We start from the raw sequence: 11,032 nt of genomic DNA, 5'->3' as shown, positions 1-11,032 counted from the left end.
AACAATTTTCTGACTTTTCACTGACTTGGTTATTCTTAAAAATATAACCTCAGCCCTGCTTATCTTCTCCCTACCTCTAACCCTCCCAGCCCTGAGACCCTGCAAGGGCACTGTAATCCCTCAGAGGTCCTTAAAACAAACTTATATTAAAAAGCCATCCCCCCCCCCCCAGATTTTAATACTTTTCACTCTGGCCTGCATAAAGCAACAACAAACTACCACGGAATCCATTCCAACCACACCCTGGGCTCTTCCTCATGTATTCCTTTTATAGTGATGATTGTCAACAGTTGGAGAAACAAAGCCCAAGGCTTCATCTCACCCTGAGTTATGTTGCTATAGCTGGGTATTATTTGCTTCAGTCCTTTTATCACACAAGATATACTTGTGTAATTTCAGAGGGAGACGTAACCCTCCTCCAGGCTGAATAGAACTGCCAGATCCAGGCCAAGTTTAGTCTTGCATTTTTATTTAGAAATAGCAGATAGAGCTGCCTTGCATTCATCTGTTCTTTTTCCATTCCAGAAAACCAACAGGTATGCTGAGAAGCTGCACAGCTCCAGCGATCCACATCCACGTATTTGCTAAGGATAACAAAATATTTTCCATGTCCACCAACAATACAATTAAGGTCTTCCCTCTTCTGTATTTTGATGCATCCTCCAAGACAGGTTCAGAGAGGGAAGGTCTCCTTTTCGTATTTTCCTTTTCCCCTCTTTGACAGTTTGAGGAGCCTCTGCCTCAGTAGACACTCAAATGGTATTTACCTATGTGAGATTGCTTTGCAAAGAGAGGATATGTAGGCAATTGAACTTGCAGTGAACTTTCCATACCAGGTGTTTTCTGTTGGGGTGAGTAGACTTTGCAGGATTTAGGGCCCTGTGTGCACACTGTGCAAGTAATCCTGGTCCCAAATAGTCCCAATAGTGTGTGTTGGAGGAGAGAGAAGTGTTGCTGGGGATGGAATGGGACCTCAGGGAGGCAGTGGCCCTTACCACAGTTGCTTATCACATTATTTTGAAAAACACATAGGGCAACTGGGCCCTTTCTGAAATGTCACTTGTAAGGCTTAGAATTTCTGAGCCTGCTGGAGGGAGTAATATTACCATCTTGATTTTCACTTGCCTTTCCACCTCTCTTTACACCTAAGATCCTGACCACCTCTAAAATATGGTAACCCTGTGACTGCCATATTGCTTCAGCTATCATTTCACATGCTTTTCCAATGAAAATGAGAAGTTTTCCTAACTTTTCCACCTTCTATTCTAGACTGTCATGGGGCTGGAGGGAGGGAGTCTGGAGTAAATCAAAGGAATGTGAAATACTTTGGAAGGAGATCAATATCACTGCTTTGTACAGATACAGAAGCCAGCTCACTGACCACTCACATCATAAATGATTCATAGATGTTATGGACTCAATTATATCTTCCCTCCCCAAAACACATATGTTGAAGTCCTAACCCCTAGCACCTAGAATGTGACCTTATTTGGAAATAAGGTCATTTCTAATAAAATTAGTCAAACAAAGGTCATACTGGAGTAGAGTGGGCCCCTCATGCACTATGGCTGGTGTCCTTATAAGAAGAGGCAATTTGGACATACACAGACTGAGGAGCGACCATGTGAAGACAGCGAGAAGACTTGTAAGACAATAATGTTGCCCTCTGTAAGCCAAGGAGAAGGGCCTCAGAAGAAACCAACCCTGCCAATACCTTGATCTTGGACTTCCAACTGCCAGAACTGTGCAAAAAATAGATTTCTGTTGTGTAAGCCACCCAGATGGTTATGGCAGCCTAGGAGACTAATGCAATAGATTTGCCTAGTCTACGATCACAAGGAGCAGGCCTGATTCATTTATTCATTCATTCAGCAAATCTACTGAATGTTACCATGTGTCATACATGTTCTAGGAATGGAAGATACAGCACACACAAAAATAGTCAAAATATCTTGCTCTCATGGAGGTTACAGTCTCATGGGGAGGCGGGATGGAGAAGGGTGGCAGAAAATAAAATAAATCAAGGAAATAGTATGTTAGATGATGACAGGTGCTATGGCAGTAAGGCAGGCAGTGGGGAGAGAGACAGCAAGGAAATTCTTTTCCTATTTCTAATAGGCTGGTCAGGAATGACCACAGTAAGTTGACATACACAAAAACATCTGAAAGAAATGAAGGGGCAAGCCACGTATTTATCTGCAAAGAGTGTTGCAGGCACAGGAACCAGCAAGTGCAAAGGCCCTGAGGTGAGAGTCGAGAGGAGATGAGATCGAATAGAAACACGATGATATGCAGGAGGTGTATTGCAGAGGTCTGTACAGGCCTGGCTAAGGGCTTTGGTTTGTTGTTGTTTGGTTTTGTTTCTTGGAGGTGTGGGACACAGGCGTGACATGGATATGATTTTTATTTTCACAGACTCTCATCCTGTTGTGTTGCTAATAGATTATAGGGTGGCCAGGGCTGAAACAACAGATTAGTCTGGAGGTTTCTGCAACAGCCTGAGTGAGAGGTGATGCTGGCTTGCACAAGGTGGTCTCAGGAGAGCTGGAGAGAAGTGGTTTGGTTCTGGATACACAGATTAGCAATCCCTTATTCACAATTCCAAACTTCAAAAAGTCCCGACAACTGAATTTCTTTTAATAAGGTTGAGCCACATTCACTTGGCAATGAAACAACCTGAACTGATTTGAGGCTGTTTAACAGTTTTTATCCCACTTGAAGTTAATATTTGTAGGTTTTGCTACAGAAATATAAATATGTCTGATTATGTGGTGCTGCCACCAAGTCCACTGGGGGCATTAATGTGCTATATGACCTTTAAAAGTTCAAAATTATTTGAATTTCCAAACATACCTATCTCAAAGGGTTTCATAAAAGATATTGAAGACAGGCAACTAAAAGCAGAGACAAGAGGATTTGGTGATACACTAGAGAAGTTTCTAAAAATAAAAGCAAAAACATAAAAGCATGACACACTGAAACATACAGGATGCATCGAAGGCGGTGTTTAGAGGCATAAACACCTGTAAACAAAAAACATCTTAAATCAATAATCTCACTTTCCACATTAAGATACTTAAAAAGAGGAGCAAACTAAATCCAAAGCAAGCCAAAGGAAGTAAGATTAGAGTGGAAATAAATGAAATAGAGAATAGAAAATCAATACAGAGGATCAACAGAACCAAGAATTTTTATTCCTTTGAAAAATCACCCAAATTGACGAAACTTCACCTAGATTGACCAAGGGGAAAAAAGGAAAAAACTCAAATTACTTTAGTCAAGAATGAAAGAGGGAACATCACCAATCTCAAAGAAATAAAAAGGATTATAAGGAAATACTATAAACAATTGTATGCCAACAAATTAGATAACCTAGATGAAATGTACACATTTCTAAAAACACAAACTATTAAAATTGGCTCAAGAAGAAAAAGAAAATCAAGTGAAGAGATTGAATCATTAGTTTTAAAAAAAACTTCGAACCAAGAAAAGTCTAGGCTTCTATGGCAATCACTTAAAGAAGAATTAACACCAGTCCTTCACAAACTCTTTTAAAAAAACAAAGAAGAGGAGGGAACATTTCCTAACTCAGTCTACAAGCCCAGTATCCTGATGTCAAGCTCAAAGACATCACAAGAAAACTATAAACCAATGTCTCTTACAAATATGGATTCAAAAATTATCAACAAAATACTAGCAAACTGAATTATACAAAAAGAATTATATAATATGACCAAATAGATTTTATCCCAGGAACGCAAACATGATTCAACATATGAAAATCAATGTAATATACCATATTAACAGAATAAAAGACAATCGACCATATAATTATTTCAATAGGTGCAGAAAAGGCATTTGACAAAATCCAACACCCTTTCATAACAAAGCTATTCAACAATCTAGGAATACAAGAAAAATATGTCAATGCAATAAAAGGTATCTACATGAAACTCACAGCTGACATTATACTTACTGGTGAAAGCTCCTTCCCCCTAAAATCAGGAAGCAGGAAACAGACATGGATACCTGCTCTTATCACCATTTTTAAATCCATGTTATTTATGTATGTATGTATTTATTTATTTATTTATTCATTTATTTTGGCTATTGAGTTGTTTGAGTTCCTTGTATATTCTGGAAATTAATCCCTTGTAAGATGAGTAGTTTGCAAATATTTTCTCCCATTCTACAGGTTGTCTCTTCACTCTGTTGATTATTTCCTTTGTTGTACAGAAGCTTTTTAGTTTGATAGAGTCCCGTTTGCCTGTTTTAGCTTTTGTTGCCCATGCAGAATATGAAGAACTCTTAAGCTCAGCAATAAAAATACAAATAGCCCACTTTTAAAATGGGCAAAGTATTTGAATAGACGTTTCTTCAAAGATGGCCAATAAGTACATGACAAGATGCTCAGCATCATTAGGTAAATACAAAGCAAAACCACAGTGAGATTCCTTTTTACACCCACTAGGATGGCTAAAATCAAAAGGTAGGCAAATATTGACAAGGATGTGGAGAAATTGGAACCCTTCTGCATTGCCGGTAGGAAATTAAAATGGTACAGCTACTTTGGAAAGCATGTTGGCAGTTCTCAAATGTTAAACATTGAGTTGCCTATAGACCCAGCAATTTCACTCCCAGGAATATACTCGAGAATTGAAACTGTATGTTTACACAGAAATCTGCATATGAATATTCATGGCAGCATTATTTATAATAGGCAAAAAGTAGAAACAACCCAGACGTCCATCGACTGGTGATTGTGTAAACCAAATGTGGTGTAAATGTAGAATGGAATAGTATTCAGCAACAAAAAGAAATAAAGTACTGATACGTTACAACACAGATTAACCTTGAAAACATTATGTTAAGTGAAAGCCAGTCACAAAAAAACCACATATTATTTTGTTCCATTTATATGAAATGTCCAGAATAGGCCAACCCTTAACAGAAAGGAGTTATGAAGTTGCCAGGGCTGGGGTGAGGTAGGAGTAAGGAGTGGCTGCTATTGGTATGGAGTTTCTTTTAGGAATAATGACAATGCTCTGAAAATTAGGTAGTGGTGATGGCTGAGTAATTATGTGGATATACTGAAAACCACTGAAAGCATTTTTAAGGGGGTAGGGCAAGAGGGGAGCCAAAGATGACACCAAGGTTTGGGGTGTGAGCTAAAAACTAAGACAAGCAATATGGTGAGTGAGAGGCAGATAAGACCAGGAGCTCCGTTGTGGATATGTTGGATAGAATTGTCCTGAGTTTAGGGGAGGTGCCAGGGCCAGAGATATGAATTTGGGAGTCATTAGCATTTAGATGGAATTTTAAGCCACAGAATGGATGAGATCTCAAAGGGAGTGAGAGTGAGCAAAGAAGAAAAAACCTTCAGACACTGCTTACTGGGGCCCTGGGATGTGCTGGGATTTTTTTGTGTATGGGTCCAATAGGGCTTCTGTATAGTGAGCTTAGAGTCCATCCTATGGTGATGATGAGGATATAAAATTAAGTTGGTGATACAGCAAGGATCCAAATTCAATTCAGTCCTCTGGGAAAACTTCATTAAAATGGTGAGATTTGTGAACTTTGGTTTTTGATTTATTTTAAAGATAAAATTCATTCCAAAAGCATCATCCAAAGCCACAAAGTTGGAGACTTCATATTTTTAATGAGCTTTTCTTTTTTTCCCCCAAAATTTGCCGCCCTCAGATAAGCATAATTCTGTATGTGGGGACATGTCTTATATCCTATTTTCTTTTCCTAGTGCCACTCCATTTTCTTCCAATCTAAACTCATGATTACAAGATTAGCATCTTGCCTGTGATGATTCGGGCATATTGAATCACTTCCCAATGTGTATTTAAAATATATTGAAATCCTATCTTGGAAATATGGCCTGTACATTATTTCAGAATATATTATTCCTATCAAATAAAAACTAATCAACTAGAAGCCAAACAGCTAGATTTCTAGCATGCCTGATCTGAGAGTCTTCATTCTTTGAATTGATTTTTCAGCCCAAATATTTTACTCCTGTAAATCACAGGGACACACAAAACATTTCGGAAGTCTGCTGGTTTCTGGCATTCTCTGAAGGAGAGTAAAGTGACAGATTCAGATTTCCTTTTTCACTTGTTATTTTCTGTGAATTTAAAATTGCATATCACAAACAGAGCTATTTTCTGTCGACCGGAATTCAGATGGAAAGAAAATGATCTCTTGTGAGGAAGATAGGCATGGTATATTCGTTGGGGTAAGGCTTGCCACTGTAACAAATAAACTCCACGTTTTCAATTGGTTGAAGCCAAAGTTTGTTTCTGTCTTCTGTGACATCCAACACCAGTGCCCCTGGTGAGTTCCTTCCCACCCGAGGGCCAGCCTCTCTCCAGCGGGTGGCTCCCCTGCCATAGGTCCTCAGAGTCCTCTGCATTCACATGCAAGGGATGTGACAGTAGAGAGGGCACGCCTGCTTCTTATGAATCTCAGCCAGAAATCACATGCATCACTGCCTCTCACTTCCCATGGCTGAGCTCCTGACCACTCTGGATAAAAGGGAAACTGGGTCATGCCTTCGCTTGGCAGCACTTCTCAGCAACAACTCTACATGTAGACAGAGAAGCATAGATTCTGCAGGGTACAGAAAGCTTTGGAGACATACAATCTTGAGTTTCAATCGTGAAAATGCCACAGGCTAGATGACCTAGGGTGAATTACTCAAGCCTTCTGAACTGAGTTCCTTAATTCTTTTGATCATTTGTACACTCTCTTACTAAATGGGTGAAAGACCCACGTGTAGGGTAGTTGAGCTCATTCAAGGTCATGTAGAAAGTGTGCTCACCAACGTGGAGTTTTACCAGGTGACTCATTTGAGCCCAAGAGACAAAACTCTAACTCAAATAGCTGGAGCTAAAAAAGGAGGATTTGTTGGTGATTGAAACCAGATCATGGAACAGTTGGCCTCGTGGGCAGCTGGGTTCAGAGATGGGACTGTTGCTAGCATGTTCTCTGCCCGCGTTTCTCATTTCTGCTCATTGGTACACCTTGGCCTCCTCAGCTCCTCCTGCAGACAGCTTTTCTCCCTCCAAACGGTAGAGAACATAGATGCCCACAGCCCTGACCTCATCTTCCAATTTCAGTTTCACTACCAGCGCCAGCTGGAACAATCGGAGGAAAGGACACAGATTGACAAGGCATGGACTTGGCATGGGTGCCAAGACCACTCTTAGAAAAAAGGTGGGTGCTGGGCCGACAACAGATACATCAGTGATGGTTACTTTTTGATAGCTATTTATATTTGGAGGATTTAAGGCCACTTTGCTGAATCAGCTTCAACTACAATATGAAGAGTTTCTTCCCACCTTTCCCTTCTTGGACTTTGGTGGGAGTCCCTGTATAGCATCCCACCTGACATCCTTCTTCCCAGGCTCCAGAATTAACTCTGTGCTCCTTCCCCAGCATTAAAATCCTCCTTCTCTAAGCAACCTTATGTCATTAAGTGTGAAACAAATCAACAGATAAATGAATTCACATGGAGGTATTAGTGACTGATAATAGCTATGTATGTTACCTTTCTATCCAGAAAACTGAGCATCTTCAAACAAACCAATATTCCAGAAAGGAGAGAGGATGCTCCTTGAAAAAGCAGCCCTAAGGGCCACCTTTTCCATGGGATTATTGTACTGTGATCACTATGGCTGTCCCCATGCTGCCCTGCTGGGAAGTACAGCTCCCCTGTTTTATGCCATGACTTAAAAGCATAGATTAAAAAGGCTGGGACTGTCAAAATGAGTTGGCTAACTGCTTGGGAGAACTACAGAAAAATAAACATAGAGTATAAAAACCACAAATAAGAGTCTGGCTTAGGAGGTAAAGGCTTCAAATCTCACCATAGCTAATTTGTTTTGTGGTGACTTGGAAGAGGAAAAAACTCCATTCAGGCACATCCCACCCACTCTAATCCTTAGATTTCCCTGCGATGCTCTGGAGGGAGACTGGCCTGAGGTTAACCCTCTGGTTTAGTGCCTTCCTAGCTGTGTAAACTTGGTTGTGTTATTTAACCTTGCTGGGACTCAACAGACCATGCTTACCCCTCAAAGTTTGTCTAAGAGAGTATTAATTTGCTGGCTGTGCCATAACAAAGTACCACAGAGCAAGCAGCTTTACAACAGAAACGTATTATCTCGCCATTCTGGAGGCTGAGAGGCTGAAATCAGGGTGTCAGCAGGGTTGGTTCCTACTGTGGGCTATGATCAAACATCGGTCCCGTGCTCCTCACCTCATATCCAGCGGCTTGCTGGTGATCTTTGGCATTCCTGGGCTTGTAGAAGCATTACCGGGATCTCTCTCTTCGTCTTCATGTGGCATTCTTCCTCTGTGTGTGTCTATCTCTGAATTTCCCCATTTTATAAGGACACTAGTCATATAGCATTCAGGGCCCAACCTACTCATCAGTAGCACCTTCTCTTAACTGATTACCTCTGTGACAACCCTATTTCCAAATAAGGTCACATTCCAGGGTACGGGAGTTATTCGACATACGAATTTGAGGGGGACACAATTTAACCCACAACAAAGAGTAGACAAAACAATGCATGTAAAGAATTTAACACAACATCTGGTACATGTCATCTCACTAAACAACCACTGCCTTTGTGACAATCATCATCTTCCCAAATTCACACTTGGCCTGACTGCTCCTCCCCCAGGGATGCAGCCCTCCCTTGCAGCCCTCACCGGGCCACAGCACATGAAGATACTATAAGAACAATGCCATGATTTACACACCAATCACAAGAAATGACTGGCAGTACCATCATCATTTTATTTATTTATTTATTTATTTATTTTATTTTTTTGAGACTGAGTCTCGCTCTTTTGCCAAGGCTAGAGTGCAGTGATGTGATCTTGGCTCACTGCAACCTCTGCCTCCCGGGTTCAAGCAGTTCCCCTCAGCCTCTTGAGTAGCTGGGATTACAGGTGCCTGTCACCACGCCTGGCTAATTTTTTTATTTTTAGTAGAGATGGAGTTTCACCATGTTGGCCAGGTTTGTCTGGAACTCCTGACCTCAGGTGATCCACCCACCTGGGCCTCCCAAAGTGCTGGGATTACAGGGGCGAGCCACAACGCCCAGCCACTATTATCATTTTGATCATGTTTTACTATTGCCATGTCGTAGCCACTATTCTAAGCATTCTGTTTTTTTGGTTTTTTAATTCCTTAAAACAACTCTACAAGGTAGGTACTATTATTATTCTCCCACTTCATAGATGAAAAACCAGGGAGAGAGAGTGTAGTCACTTGCCTGTTAGGAGATAGCACTGAGATTCCAAACCAAGCAGGTGGCTCTGGATTTATGTGCTCAGTCAATATCCACCCTGAAGTATATTCCCTGTGTCCTTCAAATATCTCCCTAGTGACTGGTTTTGAAAACCTGTTTTAAGAAAGGGGAACATATATGAGGGCAGAGGTAGCTCTGTGCTGCAAATCAGATGCATGGTGTCAGCTCTGCTATTAAAGTAAGGTCTGTGGAAAGAGATGTCACTGGTCTTCTCCTTGTAGGGGACAGTAAAACACATCTCCTAAGTGGCCTGGGGGCAGGTATCCCCTCTCCTCAGCCAGCTTCAGCATGGCAGAAGGGACCAGGAACACAGGCCTCACTGTCTGCTTCCTTTGCAAACAACTAAGGCGAAGGAACCCATTTCAATATATTATTTTGGTGGGGTGGGTATAGGGCAGTGTTTAAATTTCGGTCAAGCCAAGCCAGGCCCGACGACAGATAGCGGCTGCACAGCAGGCTGTTCAAGACCTCTAATTACATTTTTCCCCTCTCCTTCTCAGATCTGAGGTCTGGAAGCCTACAGCTGCTTGTTTATGGCCTTGTCAAAAGCCTGTGGGCTAAAGGTGAGCTCGCAGCCTGCCTCTAACTCCCTGGCCCCCCGAGCCGTGTGTGTGGGCACTGACACTCCTGTGCCTGAGACAGAGGTATGAAGTCGTCCTCTTGGCTCCAAGCACTCAGTTCTCTAGAGGGTTCTGTGGAGCCCTGTGCAGCTGTTTTCAGCCTTCTGCTTAATGTTCTGCGGTTAAGATTGATGTGCAGGCTCCCAAACTGCAGGCCCTGTGTCCCTAGCTTGTAGGATATTTTTGGTGAGCTCTCTAACATTTTCCATTAATTACTCCAGCACCACCTTCCTATGTGATTGAAAAGCCCGTGATCTATCTCTTAGGCCTATTCTACCCACTGGCCCTACTCCTATAGTAAACTGCCCTAAAATTTACTATGAGGAGCTGTTTATTCAGCCAAAAAACATTGACCTGACTGGCAAATGTCAAGCAGAGACAGCCCTGGAGGGCCAGCCCACCAGTCTCATTGCCTCAGCAGTGACCCATGTCTGAGACCCCTCTCCCTGAGGCAGGACAGCCATGCAGGGATAGCACACACCCAGGTGATGAGGCAGGCTGGATGGAGGGTCCCCGGGTGGGCTGCTTCTGCCCAGGGCCTTAGCGTCCAGGAGCTCTAATGCCTCGAAACCCAAGCCTCCTTGATTCCTCTGCAGGTGAGGTTTGCTTGGTTTCCAACCAAACCAAGCTTGGTTTCTTTGGCACACCTTTGCCAAGTCACTTTGCCATTGCCACCTCAGTAAAGAAAATGAGTGGCCACCTGCCTTACCTTTTCCCACTGAGTGAGGTCACTGAGGACATTGAATGCCTGTCGGCTCCAGCTGCCCGTCTCTGTCCTGCCTATGCTGAGACTGCCTGATCTCCCTGAAGAGTTTTAAGTTCTACCTCCCAGATACCCAGTAGTCATCTAGCCCAACTCTGAAGCTTTACAGAGAAGCAAACAGAGGCATACAGAAGGGAATGCATTGCCCCAGGACACAGAGGAGAACTGGGGCGGGTTATTATCCTGTCTTGGGACACCCAGTCCACAGCTTTCTATGCACTGGGCCACTTTCATTGGAAAGGCTGAGCTCTCTGTGACTTCAAAGGGAAAGAGAAGCCCTATGCTTTTTTTTAAAGAAAAATCAGATAATAGGAGGTGCA

The sequence above is a fragment of the Nomascus leucogenys genome, chromosome 9, assembly GCF_006542625.1.
Source record: "Nomascus leucogenys isolate Asia chromosome 9, Asia_NLE_v1, whole genome shotgun sequence".
Taxonomy (NCBI): domain Eukaryota; kingdom Metazoa; phylum Chordata; class Mammalia; order Primates; family Hylobatidae; genus Nomascus; species Nomascus leucogenys.
This window is presented reverse-complemented; position numbering follows the sequence as displayed.